This window comes from Maylandia zebra, linkage group LG17 (assembly GCF_041146795.1).
Source record: "Maylandia zebra isolate NMK-2024a linkage group LG17, Mzebra_GT3a, whole genome shotgun sequence".
NCBI classification, from domain to species: domain Eukaryota; kingdom Metazoa; phylum Chordata; class Actinopteri; order Cichliformes; family Cichlidae; genus Maylandia; species Maylandia zebra.
In genome coordinates, this window is record NC_135183.1 from 10,662,673 (window position 1) to 10,680,426 (window position 17,754).

The 17,754-nt window shown below is 39.3% G+C and overlaps 1 long non-coding RNA gene across 1 annotated transcript in view; it reads right to left on the reverse strand.

Moving 5' to 3' along the window:
- The window catches only part of LOC143413367 (uncharacterized), a 37,696-nt gene that overhangs the window by 9,512 nt on the left and 10,430 nt on the right, over positions 1-17,754 (reverse strand). Inside the window, exon 2 of the long non-coding RNA XR_013094003.1 lies at positions 516-623. This is a non-coding gene — a long non-coding RNA (uncharacterized LOC143413367). The remainder of the gene's footprint in view (positions 1-515; positions 624-17,754) is intronic.

The following is a 17,754-nucleotide window of genomic DNA, read 5'->3' on the forward strand; positions in this document are numbered from 1 at the left end:
GCGACATCCGCTGGTTTCCTCTTTCTGGCGCAAAGTGGGCGATAAATAAATAAGAGAGAAAAGCCGATCAGCTGATCATTGATCAGTTTAATGATTGAAGTAGAAACAGGAGGGAGGGGGGGTAGAATGAGAGAAGAAGAGGCACCTGTGCAGCAAAGACACAGAATAACTCCAGCTTTGTGTCTTTTTCATTGTAGCTGAAGTCCGGGACAAACTGTGTTCCTTTTCACCTCAATACGAAACGCGTAATATTTTCTCTGAATACGAGACGATTCCGTTTTTTATGGGACGGTTGGAAACTCTAATAACTAACCTTATAAATAAAATAAGATAAAACAAGTTCAACATCATTAACATCATAGCACCCGCCCAGCTGTATAGAAACTCTGTCATGCTAGCTAGTACGCAGTACGAGTTATTGTAACTGACTGTAAAAAGTCAGCATAACGAAAATAAACTCCACCTAAAATTGGTTTGTATCTGACACAGATAGACCGCAGGTCATAACTTCTTACCTGAAGTTCAGTTCACCGCCTCGGGTCTCTGCTCCTCCTGCCTTTCCTTCATCCACCTGCCAGCGTGTTGCATCTGCTGGCCTCCACCACTTGCTAATGTTACTGAATCTGTGGAAGCCACCACCAAACAATTGAGTTATCTTTACACATCTCCCAGCATCTGGCCAATCTACCACCTTTCAGTGTTTATACCGTTACGGGAAAAAAACGAAGAAAAAAACCCATTGGCCCATAAAAACGAAAAATCACCATCGGGCCAGCTATGGTTGAGAGGTTTGTCATTGATATTACAGATGCAAGGAAAAGATAGTAGGGCTTGCTTTGCCTTGCTCTTACTCATCATTCAAACATGCTTTTCGATTCTTACTAAAGAATTTTTACCTTCACTTCTACTCCTTGTACTTAGTATTATAACATAACAGCACATTTAGCCAAATAGAAGTTAATTTTGTCTCTCTTGCCTCTTTGTGGTAAAAGTGGTTACAGTGGCTTCAGTCTTCATTTTCCGATCTATGTGCTAAGACTGCAGTCACTCAGCCACAGCTGGGCTATACACGTAATAAGAGCTACTCGACTCTTCTAAAAATAAGTAACAGATTTATTTATTTTGTCCCATTGTTAAAAACAGCTGCTACAGTGCATCACTGCTACAGTAGTCTCTTTTTAGGTTTTGTCAGATTCTATGTGTTGCTATTGTTTCAGTCCGGTAATAAGAATATTTTTGGACCATATAACAGTTTTACCTTACTTGTAGTCATTTGGCACCTATGGGAAGACACACAGCTCTGTCATCTTCTGTCTAGTGTGTCCTGCAATTTCTTCAAAGGTTGGATAAAGCTTCTTAAATCTGCTGAACTCAAAGTGTTTGCTGAGTACTTATTATTGCAGTGCTGCTACCTGACCCACTGGCTAAAAAATGGATGGAAAATCAAACCTTAGCTGAACTAAAACCAATAGTCAAACTTTTGTTGAATAATGTGATGTGCGGTCTGTGTAAAGTGGTTCGGCATCACTCACAGCCAAGTGACTTCTAATGCACTAAAGCATAAAACACTGTCCCCGGGTACAATTTAAATCTCATCAATAACACAAAGCAGTGCAGGCACATTGCCTAAAAGCCAATAACGGGTGCCAGCGCACCACAGCATTGAATGAATGAATATGAGGCCCTCACTGTTTTCCTCTGGTTTCTGGGTCAGGAGATGGGAGCAATGAGGTGCAAGGCTAATGGATGGACTCTTCACAGCAGAATGGAGATGGAGAAGCTTGAGGAGTTTAGTGTGACTCTATTGGCGATTAGAGAGGACAAAGCTGTGGTGACTGAAATTGCTCGCCACAGATATGAAGAGGAATTGGATGTGTCAGTATGTTTTACAGTAATGATGAAAACCATGCGAAAGTGTAAAAGGCAAGAGGGAAAGGAGAGGGGAGGAGAAGTGGTATGGGGAGGAGGTGTGGCAGCGAGATTAAACGAAATAATCAATCAGCCTCTTCTTCCTCTTCTGGTCAATGTGCGAAGCTACTCAGTGACTTGGAAAATTCCTCCTCTTAAAAGGGTTTTGTTTATACACATCAGTGCTCGTTCTCAATAAATGGAACTATTTTATTTTTTTGCCAACAAATCTGGTGAATGAAAATGCCAGGGGCAAAATGCAGATTGCATTGGTTTATTAGGTCATGCTGTTTAATTGCAGACATTTTACAACTGGAAATGTGAATGGCTTTGGAAAAAGCTTTTTTCCTTGCATTTGTTTTTAGATTTTACAGCAGTGGGTGATTTAAAACAATTAAACCTTTAATTAACATTTAATGTATATATCATGATGTTTTCATGACGCTTTAGGATACTTTGAAGAGTGAACAGATAATAGATTTCACATTTACCTTCCCCTGACCAATAAAACCAGTGGTTTGCATTGTGATATGTTTATATTTTTGATAACTAATGTTATATATGTGTGTGTGTGTGTGTGTGTGTGTGTGTGTGTGTGTGTGTGTGTGTGTGTGTGTGTATGTGCACAGTCATGTAAAATTACTTAATGTTTTTGCACCTAAAGGGCAGCAGTTTTACAATCTACTTCATTGGATGTATTTAGGTCTAGGCTTTGTTCACAGGACTGCACTTTTTGTGTTCATGTCTACACACTACTATCTATTGTATTGAAAGTTTGTAAAGACAATAAGTATCCATCCAGTTATTTTCTTCTGCTTATCCGATTCAGGTTCCCAGTTGTGCAGGAGTTGGGGTCAAAGGCCAAAACCCAAGGTACACACTGGACAGGTTTTCAATTTATCAAAGGCTCAACACAGAGAGACGACCAACCACTTGTACTTAAAGCAAAACATAATATAAAGTTACCAATTAACATGGTAACATGGTCGTTTGGTGGTTAGCACAATCACCATGGGTTCAAATCTGTGGCTGGGGTCTTCAGACCAGTCTTTTTAATCGTGCTGATATGCTAAGTAAAATCATGATAAGTAATTCATGCTATGCCTTTTCCTGAATACCGTCATCACGTTTAGTGCAGGAAGAAACAAAAGAAAAGTTTGTAAACCACTCGCAAGCATAAAGTACATCCTAGCAAACAAACAAAAAGCATGACTCCCCTTCCCTATTACACAATTATATGTCAACAAGTGGCATTTGGTTGCTTAGAAAGAGGGGGGGGGGGGGGACATTGTGAGAGTGATGGTGGTGAAAGACAGCAATAGCTAGCTTTGCGATTTGAGACATATGTAACCTAAAGCAATTAGGAATTAGGAAAACACAGAGAAAGCACTACACACACAAACTGTATTCATTTGGCTGAAGGTCACACGTGTGTGTGGTTCGTGTTTGTGGCTTTTACTTTTAGCTTTAGTGTGATATATTTATTTTTATTTAGCTTCATATTTCAAACACATTTTGTGCAGTGCAACGGGCCAATATAAATCTCTGAATTAACTTCAGGTGAAGGTGAACTCAATGTTTCCTTCCAGTGTCTCAACAGAAGTTCAGTTTCAGATGGTTTATCATAGTGCATGTTTTTGAAAAAAAAAGAAAAAAGAAAAACATTCTTGTTCCTACTCATAAGTAAATATTTTCATCTATGTGACTTTAAAAACAAATTTATGAAAAAAATTTCAAAAATGTTGGGCAGGAAGGAAGGTCCACAATTGGGTGGTCCTGGGATGATGATTTCAAGTTCTGGCTTGTAATTCTATAGTAGTTAAACAATATTGTTGAGAGCCATGAACTACTTTCAGTGTGATCAGTGTATCAGTGCATGCATGCACTGATACAATAATACGCATACATAATCTCCTCAAAGCCAGTGCTGATAGTAAATAAAAATCTAATCTGATTTTAAGTTTTTTGTCTGAACTTAGATCAATTATGCTAATACAGTATTTCAAAATGAAAAAAAACCCCTCCAATTTCAGATATTTGAGGTTGTGCTGAAAATAATGATACCAAACAAGGCAAGATAAACAGTTTGTAAATGTGAAATATAGAGGTAAAATCAAAAGTAGTCAAAAACGCCCAATTATACCCTGGACTCCAGAGGTTCAAAGTCTGTAAGCCAAACCTCCTCTAGATTTGAAGTAGTACAATATTTTTAGTATCTGCAGTGTTAGATTTCCAAATTAGAAATGACCAAACTCGATGTAGTCTGATCATTTATTAGGAAATTATGTTTAATCACACTGTATCCAGAATTAAATTTGAGTGTTATACTTGTAATTAGCTAATTTTAAACACTTTACTGGAACACTGCTACATCCTCTCTGTTATAGGCAGTAATTAAAATCCACCTTTGGGGGATCAGTTGTCAGAAATTACCATTGTTTTGTTTGGTTTTATAAAACTTGTGAAGTCCTGACTATGCTCACTTTGTGGAAAAGGCCCCTAGAGAATACACAGTCAGTGTTTGCTCCCCGTGGCTCAGTTTTTATCTCCCCCGCAGTGCTGCCACTGCCCAGCTAAAATGGCAACAACAGCTTAAGTATCAGTGTTTCTTTGTATCTACTGACTGGAGCTTAAACAAGCACGCTCTGACTCTGCTGTTGGTTTAAATAATGCAGTCTCACATTATATACCTTCATCATCCATTTAATAAATCCACAACAAGGTACTGCAATTTTTTTTTTCTTTTCCAGGACTGCCACTTTTCACATAAGCTGTGCAGAATATAAATCATACAATGAAATGACTAATATATATATATATATATATATATATATATATATATATATATATATATATATATATATATATATATATATATATATATATATATATATCATTAAATGCCATGACTATAAAAATGAGATTAAATTAATCCGTTTCAGGAGTTAGGCTACATTTTTTTCTTATCACAGTGAATCAAGTTGAAATTAAATAATTTGCAATACATGGAACAATCCCCGCACTTCTTTTACACGCACACACTCAGATTTCCTGGAAAAATGACAATGACAGCAGGTTAGATGTTTTCAGTGTTAAAGTGTTGTTTAAACCACATTTACAGTACATAACTCTGAAACAGAGCAAAGTGCCGCTCAAATATCCGTAAGTTACTTGACGAATCAGTCCAGGCAGGTTTAGTGAAAGAAATTTTAACCTTCAGTGATAAAACAAAGAATTACACTGCATATAAAGCATCCCCAAAAACAAAATAAAAAAAACACAATTTAAAATATTGTAAACAACAAGAAAATGAAAGACACTTCAGAATGATAAACTTCTTATCAATTTTCCTATTATCATTTGGGTGACCAGCCGTAATCTTTTCCCCGGACATGTCCTCTTTTCACGTTCTATCCGGGGGGATTTCGAGATATTGCAGATGATAAAAATGTCCGGGTTTTCCTATATTCTGACAGAGGACCCATGTGTGTGACGTCATCCCCAAACTGCTGCTTTGTGAGCGCTTGTTCTGCGCTTACAGACAGGACAGACAGCGTGCAGCAACACGCCCAATGATGTTTAAAAGATCCCAAAGCGCAAGTCAGACGAACTGCAAAAGAAATTTCCCTCATACCGACCATAGCTGGACTGGCCATCGGCCCACCGGGCCCGGTCGACCGATGGTGATTTTTCGTTCTTATGGGCCGATGGGGGTTTTTCTTGTAACGGTATAAACAATGAAAGGTGGTGGATTGGCCAGATGCTGGCCGATGTGTAAAAATAAGCTCCACCACCAAAGTTGTTTGGTGGTGGAGCTTCCACAGAGGCCAGCAGGTGGATGAGGGTGTTGTGCCAAAAAGTGATTGTCTGCCAAAAACAGATTTCCGGCATTTGCCAAAAACTGATTGCTTGTATTTAAACTGCTATAAATAACTTGTTGGTCTATAATATCTGAAACATATGTCAAATGTATCACTCATGAATGATATCACATCATCTTGAGCAACAAACAACGTTCCTGTAACAATGTAGAAGCCATCAGTTTTTGGAAGTGACTTTTATGTATCCTTTATTTATGCAGTTAAAAAAAATCATTGTTGACTTTAAATGTGGCCAAGAGGACAGCTGAAATTGCAACAAATGCAAAAATAGTTCTGTAAACATATTTTAAGTGGACAACAGGGAGATGATTGATTATAATGTAAGTACAATAACACAGTTGCAAAGATAATTGAGAAACAGGTAAATTTTTAAATTTTATATATAACCCCTTTGTAATACCTCTTCACCAAAGTCTATTTAGCAGCATACGTTACGATATTACACATAAAAATAACACGGAAACATTGGAAATCATTTTTTGGCACAACAAGAGAAGGGGAGGCAGGAGGAGGAGAGACCCGAGGCGGCCGCCAGTTCGAGTGTCAGGTGAACTGAACTTCAGGTAAGAAGTTATGACCTGCAGTCTATCTGGGTCAGATATATACCAAGTTTAGGTGTAGTTTATTTTCGTTGTGCTGACTTTTTACAGTCAGTTACAATAACTCGTACTGTGTGCTAGCTAGCATGACAGAGTTTCTACAGCTGTGTGAGTGCTATGATGTTACTGATGTTGAACTTTAGCTGAATTCATAAGCTACAGACTATATAAAACATGGCCGTGCCTTCTGAGTCAAAACATTAATCCAATGCAGAAGTTCCTTAAACCTTTATTCTATCTGAAGGCCATCAGGTGGTGATAGCTGTGGTTACAAAAAGACCTCCGGTCCTATAGGAACCAATGTGAAAGCTTGTTATCTTGGACTCTGAAAACACTTTTACCACCACATTCAGATTTTTGAAGCCAAAAATGGTGACAGTGAAAATGTTAATACTATACATTGAGACCAAAACTATTAAAGCATTTTGCTCCAGACAGTAAATATATGTTTTAATTATGTGAAGCTGGCCATTTTAAACATGGGAGTCTGTGGGAAACCAGTTTCAAACAACAACTAGAGGTTGTTCTGAATTAGCTTACCTTTTCAGTTCTGTGTAATTTAACTTTAGAAAAGTCTTTATTTGTGTGAAGGAAAGATATTTTGTAATTTAGTGAGCCGTCTAGCATTCTGTACCGCTTTTGAAAAATTATTCCAAAGTTATCTCAAAATATCTTGTACTACAAATGCTGATAAAGAATTTATGCTACACATTCTTTTTGCTCAAACATAATTCTTTGTGACAGCTGTACTGTTGAAGGTGTACGTTTTGTACAGCAAGAAGTGCGGTTTTACTGTTTGAAAGCAGTCAAAGTGGTCTTACTGTGAGGGCGGAAGAGATGGATGAAGTGCCTGTGGATGCCAATGGGGAGGAGGTTTGCTAATGTAATGAAAAATATAGCAAAATTTGCATTTTGCCAGAAAACTGCACAAAGGAATGCAGAAGGGTTGTGGAGTGAAACCACTGCACTTTTGCCCTGGAGCTATTTGGCCGTATGTTAGGTAGGATACACTGTTTGTATTTGTATTTGCCTAATCTCTTTTGCACATTGCCATGCTATGTCTCCGTTTTAAAAAGTAGTTTGATAAGTTACAGTATTATTCCAAGGAGATTTCACAGGCGGTGTGTTGCCAACACTGTATTTTTTTCCTTTTTTTTTGCTTGTAAGATACAAAAGAAGGGAAACAAAGCAAAAAAAATAATAAAAAATCATGCGCACAACTTTTAAAAAGTTTTTGTCACACACACAAATTTTGCTTTAAGGTGACTGTTGTTGTGACTTGACTCTACTGAATCACATTGATTTTTTTAATGGTTTTCTTAGTTTATAACTATTAATTACCGTGTGTACTTTTTCTAAAAGCAATTATTTAAGGTGTGACTGTGTTTTACGTGTTTTGTAATCAGTGTTAATTTGCTGCTGCAATGCTGAAATATCTGTCTATCTATCGATCTTTCTATCTATCTATGTGCCTTGTCTCACCAACTTCATAGTTAGTGTGCATGTGAAAAACCGTATAGTCACAGCCAAGGCTTTTAGGTTTTTTAAAATAATTTAGATATGAGATAATATAATTCTTAATTTGCAGCTTTTTAAATCACTGGAACGAGCTATCACCTAGAGATATGTCTCTTAGACCTAATCCCCTCTAAGAGAGACCAAAATGAGGGGCTTTTTTCTCTCTCTTTATTTCTTGACTTGAGATTTCAGATCAGTCAACTCTCTTGCTTCTTGGAAGATGACACGATTCATCTGTCTTCTCTGACTGGAGCTTCTGGATTAAATTGCGGGGCAACTCAGCAGGGAATAAGCCTTCTAAATACCTGGCAGGGCTCGACTCCTGAAATGATGAAGGATGAGTATGTTTCCCCCGTCTCCCTGGCTGCTTATAATAATGCCAAAAGCACCTCTCAAAGATCTGCTGTGCTCTGTTTAGCTAGGCAGGACACAATTGACCATCTCCAAGTCAAACACCACTGTTTACATTGCACTTATAGGTGCCGCAGGTTTATGAGCAGCATATATTTTGCTACACTATAAATTTCTGAGTGGTTTTCGTATTAGATCTATAGCTCTCATGAGTTTGGCTCCAATATATTTTAACAGCTCGGTGTGCACAGCAGGTGTGCGTGTGGGCTTGTCTTTTTTCTTTTTAACTGACATTTTGGAGTTTATAATCCTAGACTATAAAGTTGTTTCTCAAAAAACTCTGGAGGCCTAATTTCAATACTCCTTATGCCGAGGCTAAACTTATCTTACTCTTGCACTTGATTAACAGAACACAAATTGAATTTTTAGTCTTTGCTAAAAGCATTAATTCCCATTCGACCTGTCCTCGAGGGCCGCGTTGATGGATTTCAGCTGATATAATTTCCTTCAGTCAAAATTTTGCCATATGTTAAAAATATTGGGGTATTTTAAATTAAACCCCCCCAGAAAAAACAAGCGTCCTGCTTTCATGTTTCACTAATTTGTTTGTGAGGAATAAACAAAAACAGCAGATGTTTGTGAAATTTTGTCGGAAACTGTCTTTGTCCTCCTTGGAAACGCAAGAGTAAAGGCTGTCTCTGTCTGAAGACTTAGAGGCATCGATAAAATTGCGATAATGCCACGCTTTGTTAAATTAAGCCCTTTTTTCTAGTGTAAAGAAGAGGCACCTGGAGTTTTGTGAAAGCTGAAATTCAACACGCTGTGGCGTTTAAAAGGCAAGTCGCTGCTAGAAACAATGCAAATTTCTGCGACTGTCATTTCCAATCTGACCCCGTGGTCTCTCTTCAAGTCTCAAATTTCCTCCAACCATTTGTCAACACAATTATTTAAGCAGTTAGGGGAGAAAAAAAAGCACAACCAGAAGAGGAAAAAAACCCAAAACAATAGCCTCTCTGCAATTACTGTGGCTGCTTTTTGAGGCAGCGTAGGCGTGAACACAGGGTTGGGTTGTGAAGCCAGCAGGGTCTGCAGACATCCACCACAATACTTGGCACTTTGATGAGTCTTCTCTCTCTCTCTGCTCTGGCATCTTTGGGACTTCTAACTAACAAGGATTGTTTCGGAGAGGGGGGCAGCATGTGAAAGAAAGATAACAGAAAGGCTTACAGCATTTACCGCCAAATTCACAAGGCGATTGTGCATCAAATGTCCAGAGCTTTGGGGCATTATTGGACGATGGCGTGCCCGTCTAAACCGCAGATTATTGCTGCTATGGACGTCTTTGAGGAATGGATAGTGAGTACATGCACACCAGTATGGGTTTGACATCCTGAGTGATGTTGCTTTAAAAACCCTAAGACAGCTTGCTCATAATGTGTCCATAAAGCTGCCTCATATTATTGGGCCATGTGGATGCCTGTGGTGATGGATGTCCTTTCCGGGCCCAGTATTAGTCCTCCTGCGTCCATAAATCTGATTTTTCAACATCATCTCAAATCGATAAACGATTTCGTCTTATCTTAGTTATTGACCATCCAGTTTTCGGCTCAGTGAGCCGCGCCGTTTATCATCTCGTACTACAAATAAATAGCAGCTTTTTCGCCCGGGATATTTGGAGGCAACGTATTAATTGAATTACACCCTGATTATGCATGCTCACCCCGTAGGCTGTGTAGACATACCTTAAAGAAAAAGTGGTGTTTTCTTTTTCTCTGTACCCAGCAGGACTCCATTTATCAGCCCCGCACAGATCATAATAGCTTAACCCATTCATGTCTTTTGGGCAAATATCTATGAATGCACTTGCCTGCTGCAAATTGCATCAACACTGCTGATCCCTTCCTCATTTCTTATTCTGGAAGCTCCTGTTGGATCACAAACTGGCCTGGAGCAAAGAGAGAAACGGAGGCACCACTGCATGAGACAAGAGCATAATTATACAGCCAGGCTTCTATTACCTGTGTTTGAATTTCATGCTCTTTAAGCTCTTTATGAGGAACAGAAGGCTGCTCGGAGTCATCTGTTATTCTGGGATGGATCTTGCCACCTTTGTAGCTTGTTAAATGTTGTGCTGAGTTTACAGATTGCATGAATGGTAACCTGTATCTATCCTTTTGAGTTATGATGTTATGAATTGCACATTTGCAACATAATCCTTCACCGGCCTTGTTGCCTCGACAAACCTGTTCTATATGTGAATAAAGCGTCTTTGCAGCAGCATAAATGCAGCTACAGCATGAGAGCTGGAACGTTGCAAAGATTAATATCACCAGGAAAGCTCTTTCTTTTGCTTGCTAACTGGTGGATTAACTTCTTAGATGATTCTCGGGCAAACATGCGCAGCTGATCCCTGTTTAAGAAGTATTTGTCATAGTTTCGGTCATCTAACCCTGCAGCAGTCTCTTCCCCAGAGAACAGTTTACTTTTCATGCATTAAAGTTAAAAGATGATTAAACATAAAAAAAACAACTTTTGTAATGTGTTGTCAAACGTTTTGTTAAAGGCTGTATGTTACCTGAAAGTGTGCTTTTTTCAGAACCATAACCAAACAGTTTTGGTGGCTAATGCTGGGCTTACACTGTGCGATTTTTGGCCCATTTTGAGCCGATTTTTGAGTCGTGCAACCGTTTTGGCGATCGGCCCGATTTTGGCCTTCATCGTGCGTCGTGCATTGTGTAGTATACGTGGGGTAACGAGAAGCGATTGACACCTCACGACGAGCTCCCGATCATCAATCGCTTGGTCGCGAGGGTGTCACCGCAGTGTGTCACACTGCGCACGCGCAAACACAAATGTCAGCGAAAAAGACGGCGCAGCACGGCAGTGCAGTGTGTGATCTGGACACAAGCGATGGAGGCACAACTTGTAGAACTTTGGAAAGCTCATCCGAGCCTTTTCGATGTGGCCTCACAAAATTATCACGACACAACAACCTTGAAAATAGTTGGATCTACACTGCTGCTCAATCACAGCTGCCTGATCAATGTTTTTCATTAGCAATTTAGCAAAGTTGATGGTGGTGGTGTGTCCGTGTGAGTGAAAGACAGAGAGAGAGAGCGAGCGACAGAATTTCTGTTATAACCTTCATTTTATGGACGCACAGTGTGAGCACTCAGGTCGCATCAGAGCATCGGGCCGTATAGTGTGAGACCCTGCATCGTGACCTATGAACTTCTAACCCCTGCGAGTCAATCGTACAGTTTGAGCAGGAGCTGAATCACGCGACTGAAAAAAATCGCACAGTGTCTGCCCAGCATAAGCCTAACCAAACAGTGAATGAAACAAAACCTAAAAGTGGACCCAGAGGTGGTGCTTGTATTGATCCAATAAATACAGGGCCATTAATGTCGAGATCAATACAGATACCTACACTCTCACCTTATAAAGACAGATTATGTAATGGCCACTAAATCACTGGGATTTTTATTTTCCACAATAATTAGTCAATAAAATAAAAAACACACTTTTAGCTATCTTGTATTTTGAAACTTTTTTTGTTGTTGTTGGAGACCTGGAATGTAAATGTGTCTGTCTCTAAAGTGTTAAGTCAACCTCTGACCTAAGATGGTAGAAACAAGTAATCACGTCCGTCGTGCTAGTATCAATCAGATAGCAGTGCCAGTGTGAACACGGCATTCAGAGCACAGACTGCTCTAAATGGTCTCTGTCAGAAATCTTCTTTTTGCTCTGTGTGATATCACAGGTCATCTAAAGCAGCGGTCCCCAACCCCCGGGCCTCGGACCGGTACCGGTCCGTGAGTCGTTTGGTACCGGGTCGCGAGAGTTGAGGCTCAGGTGTGAAATGTATGGTTTTCAGGGTTTTTATCGGTTTTCAGCGTTATTTTGTTATCGGTTTTATCGTTTACTCAGTTTTCCTTGGTTTTTTCACGTGTGTTATGAATAAATCTTCTTTTTTCGGTACCGGTACTAGTTTTATTTTGTTGTATTTAAAGGCCGGTCTGTGAAAATATTGTCGGGCATAAACCGGTCCGTGGCGCAAAAAAGGTTGGGGACCGCTGATCTAAAGCAACAACTGTGAGAACAGACACCCCCTCCCACCTGCTGTTCAGCCTTTCAAAATAAACGGCTATTCTATTCTGTTCTGTTTGTACGGGGCAGCCAATCAGAATAGAGATTGACCTAAGATAAAGGAGCTAAAACAGCTTGTTTCAGACAGAGGTGAGGAGGTGCACGGCCCAGTAACTGATAAATAAAGATTGTTTTGAACTCATGCAAAGCTACTTGCATGTTATAAGGAATGTAGCTGGAAATGATCACACTGTAACATGTCCTCTTTAAAACTGGAAATGCTTGTATGATGTAATTATTTAGCTTGCGGGCTTATTGGTTGGATTACACACAAAAGCCAGCAGGCATATCCAATTAACATGGGGGCTTTAAATAGAGATAAACCCCAATATCGATGGTCCTGAAGACTTACATAGCAAGATTAAGTATATTCTTTAAACTTTCTAAAAGAACAGTTTAAAGAATAGGATAATAAAGCAACAATTTCACTGTGCTTGTTCTTGTTGTTTTTATTCCATGACCAGCCTTTTTTAATGTGAGCAATTAACTATGAGGCTATCATGATGATGGATTAAAAATAATTGTTGCAACACAATCTGTCTGATCATTTCTCTGGATGTATGCAGGGTCTTTACCTTACAATATAAAGTGCCTTGGGGTGACTGTTGTTGTGATTTGGCACTTTATAAATTAAACTGAATTGTCTGTTTAGTAGAAAAGGTGTCAGAAGTTGATTTACTTTGCATAAAGATAGAAAGCTGAGGAATAAATGGCTTCCTGAAGAGCTGTCGTCAGGATGAAGACAATTGGATACATAACAACTCTGTCCTCCATCAGTGTGTTAAAGTGATAGTATTCCATCATTCAGACATAGGTCACTTTTAACTTCAGATTCATTCACATACCCTGACAGAACAAGCACCCCCGTAGTTCATGTGCTATTTTTGACAGTGGGGGTTATTGGTAACATTATCAGTGTTGCTTGCCACATTATTATAACTTTAGACGGTTGTTTCCCATGTCTTTATTTATATTGAATAAGCTTAGTCCTTTAAAGGTCCATTTTCACATTTAATATATAACTGGCATGTGCAGTAATATCTGTTTTCTCATCTAACTCTGTAAAAAAGATATATATTTATTTTCCAAAACGCTGCAGTAATCCTGTTGACCTTATATTCCATCTGCTCTCTGTGGACTGTGTTTCAGTGGTATGCATAGCAGGTTGGTTAGTCAACTTTCTTTCCTGGGCCCCGGGGTTTCGGGCCCCTGGGCACAGCTGTCCTCTTGGTAGTTCAGCCTCAGTGTTCTGCACACTAAGTGTGTCAGAAATGAGGCGAAGCAAAATCTCAATTCAGATGGAATATCAGACAAGTGGGTTATTTCAAAGGTGGTACTTGGCAGCACAGCAGGATTCAAAAGGCCGTGTCCTTGCTGAACAATGGGTGTAGAATATTGAGTTTGGCCCCATTACAAATTCAACTTTTTTTTTTCTTACTGCTATAGATAATGCTCATTGATCTGTGAAATTATGAGCCACCATTAGAAAGACCTGGCACATAATTCAGACTGCCTGAACTCTCAATCACTGAGTGGAAAACTCAAAGCCCAAATGGCAATTTACATCACAATGTACCACATTGATTTAGATCGAGAGGTGTGTTAAGAGATCCTTAACAACCGTGGACGCCCTCAGGTCTATAATAGGTATTGTTATGATTAAAAATGCCAAGCAAATTTGATTTCGGCAGACTGAAAATCACAGCAATCATGTCATGCCAGTCAACGCGCATTTTTTTAGAAATTAATCTTAAATGTTTATTGACTGTTGTAACTGATCGAAGCGGGACGGCTCCCATTTATGATGCAAGCCAGATGCCAGTGGTGGGAATATGAGCTGCATAGAGTGCCAGTAGAATTAAATATAAGATATACATCACCCTTTGACTTTGAAAATAGATTGTATCATAGTACCTGATTATGCGCCCCTGCTACAGCATACATAAGAGGAGGACTGTATGGAAAGCAATGCATCTTTTAAAACTTACAATAGGTATATCAGTGACACTTGATGAATCTTTGAAAGTGAGTTGAATTCACATTTGAGGAACGTGTAAGGAAAGACGCAGCATAATTAAATGGGCTGAAAAGTCGAGTCCCGACTGGCAGTCGTCCTCTCCCAGCCAGAGCTGCACTGCGTCAGGTGCCAGACAGATTCCTGAAGTCTCCTTGAACCTCGGCCGACTTACTTATATCCTGATAAGTGCTGAGATTGATCCTGAGTTCATTTCCTTGCAGTCGCCACCCTTCCAGCGATCCCTATAATTGCTGCAGGGGTACAATATTATATTTGGACAACGTCCAGTGAGGGCGCTGGAGATAGCTCCCACTTTGCATTTTTAATGTGACCCCTGAAGCATTTTGTCTAGTCCTTGCATTAAGCCTGTTCTCTTTTATCAATGCACAAATTGAAATCATTGATTAGGGAGAGAGGTCAGAGGAGATGACAAATAGCCTTTTTTTCCTAAACATGTCCTCAGCTTCACCCTAATAATATATTTTTATTCTTATCATTAGCAGGCAGAGGGTGAAAATCAATACATTTTCATACGTAAATGTTAGCCTTTATTTGAAAGTCAAGCACTCTCACAGCTGAAAAACTCAGATTTTATAAGAACACTGGGTTTTCAAGAGCCTTTCACGCTTTACTCTTGTGCCTCATAATAAAATCATCTCATAGAAACACTGCCAGTCGGTTCTAGTGTAATAAAATTCTGGAAAGGTACCTGGTGGTACAGTATTTGGGTCACAATAACATCTTATTGCTCAGTTGTGTAGCCTATGCAGACAGCCCTTTGATGAATGAAAGTCAACTGAATTGTGGCAGACCGCCAGAATGAATAGGAGTGCAAATAACATTAGAGTTAGCAGAAGCAGAGCATGCCTGCACCAATAAATACAGAAAACACAGAAGTGTAATCTTTGGGGAAGCTTTAACTCAAGACTCGTACCTTATTTCAAACACAGGAGAGAAAAGCAAAAAAGTCTGTGTGTTTATGTTTAGCTGGCTAATGCTCCCCATGCTCATCGTCTTTGGTTTGGTTTTCAAATGCTGAAATAGTTCCTTATTAGCAGTTATCACAAAATACAGCTGTGCTTTGATTTGAATGTGGGTTTGGTTGGTATGTAACGATATACAATACTGTGCAAAATTCTACAGCCCCACATTTCTTTATATTTTCCTTCCAAGGAGTGGGATCTTGTAATCTTTAAGGTGGTCTTAAGCAATATTTCTTCTGTATTTCTGAAAGTCTTTTAGAGATTTTCTTTGGACATTGGATGCTTTTTCAGTAATATTCCTTTGAGTGCCTTGTACCTGACCATTCTTGAGGGGAAGCCACGTAACACTGAACTATGAATCATTTAAACAAATAAAGGGCATCAAACTCAAAGTCGGAATCAGTGTTTTATCTACACATAACAAACAAAGAACCAATTTTGTTACCATACGCCTGTCCCAAAAACAAATGGTGTTTTCCTATTACCTTTGTCAAACCTAAGAAAATGCCAGATTATACAGCCTGACTGGTATTAAATAGTATTTTTCCATCAACAAGTTAATTACAAAAGAGCTATTTGCTGGAAATGTGGTGTGTCTCAGCATGTCTTTAAAAATTAAAAAAAATAAAGAAATTTGACAAGTGCAGGACAAAAGTCTCAGTGTCAGGCCCAAACGAACGGTCTACAGTAGATGTATTGTCTGAAAGTCATGTGCTTAAAAAATAGGAAAAAATCCAGCAATGACCTGACACAAAGCCTGAGTGATGCATCTGGACCATCTATTTTTCCCTGAAATTTCCTTCAAAATGGTCTAAGTGAAGACTGGAAGTCAAGAAACCATTCTTAAGAAAGGAAAACTGGGAGGCATGTCAAATTACATAAGAACTGAACTGAGTCACTGGCAACAGGTCTTATAGAGGGATAAATACAAATTTGGAATTTTTGTTTCAAATCATCATCAATATGTACAGAGGAGGCCAGGAGCGAGGTCCAAGAGTGAGTTTCTCAGGGGCTATTATCGTTAACGAAAACTAATGAAATAACGAAAACTATAAGTGAAAAAACATTTTCGTTAACAGAAATAAAAATAAAAACAAGACTTTGCAAAAAAAGGAAAACTAACTAACTAAACTAACTAAAACTGTAATGAGTGTTCACAAAACTAACTAAAATTAACTGAATTTATAGCGAAAAATTGTTTAGTTTTAATTGATGTGTGTGTGTCATACAATAGTCTAGGGTGAAAATGAAGTGTAGCTTCCAGGTTTTTTTCTTGCTGTGTCTCATTATGCCAGCAGGTGGCAGTACGTTAGTCGAGTCGTCTGTGTTGCTGCTCCGTCCCACGCAGAATCATGTCAGCAAAAGTCGGGAGAAATCGCTAGAGTCCAATTTCGGATTACTTTGAATATGACTGTGTTTTAGATAAAGCAAGTGTCTCGTAGTGGAAAGAGACAAATTATGCGGGACATTTCTAAAGGGAAAAAAAATCCCACAAAGCTTAAAGTGCACTTGAAAAGCTCGCACAAGAAGGCTAACCTTCTTGTGAGCACGCCCAACCCTCATCCCCAGAAACAGAAGCTAACCCCAGGCAAGGCAGCGTGATGCATCGCAAGACAACATTAATGCAGTGCTTCCAACGGTGACCCGATGGCTGCTGGTTGGTCAATTCGCAGGAACATCACAAGCGAGAGGAAGCGTTTGTGTATATGTTTGTTGAGACTGGAATATCTACACAACTGTGTGAGTCAATTGCCTTCAAAAAGTTTAACAATTCACTTGAACCAAAATTACGAACACCCAGTGCTGCAAGAGTCTCATTGGGGCCAAGATATATCTTTTATAGTTCAATGGTTGTTCATCTGCCCTAATTTTTTATTTTTTTAAAGAACCCATAGGTTCCTCATAGGTGGGAATGTGAGTTGTCTGTCTCTGCGTGTTAGTCCTGCGCGACAGACTGCTGACCTTTCCAGGGTGCAGGGTATGGTAGCTGGAATAGCAACATACCCAAGGATAAGCAGAAGAGAATGACTGATATGATGAAACTGGGATTTTGTTACACTTAATTATTGCAAACTAAAACTATAATTGAAACTAATCTTAACATCAACTTAACATCACAAAGACAAAAGAACTGATTATGGACTTTAGGAGGCAGGCTCCTCCTCCTAACCCTGTCATTATCAGAGGGGCTGATGTGGAGATCGTTGAGGATTACCGGTAGCTGGGGGTACACTTGGACTGTAAACTGGACTGGACCAAGAACACCAATGCTATCTTCAAAAAAGGGCAGAGTCGGCTTTTCCTACTGAGGCGACTTAGGTCCTTCAATGTTGGTAGGAAAATGCTGA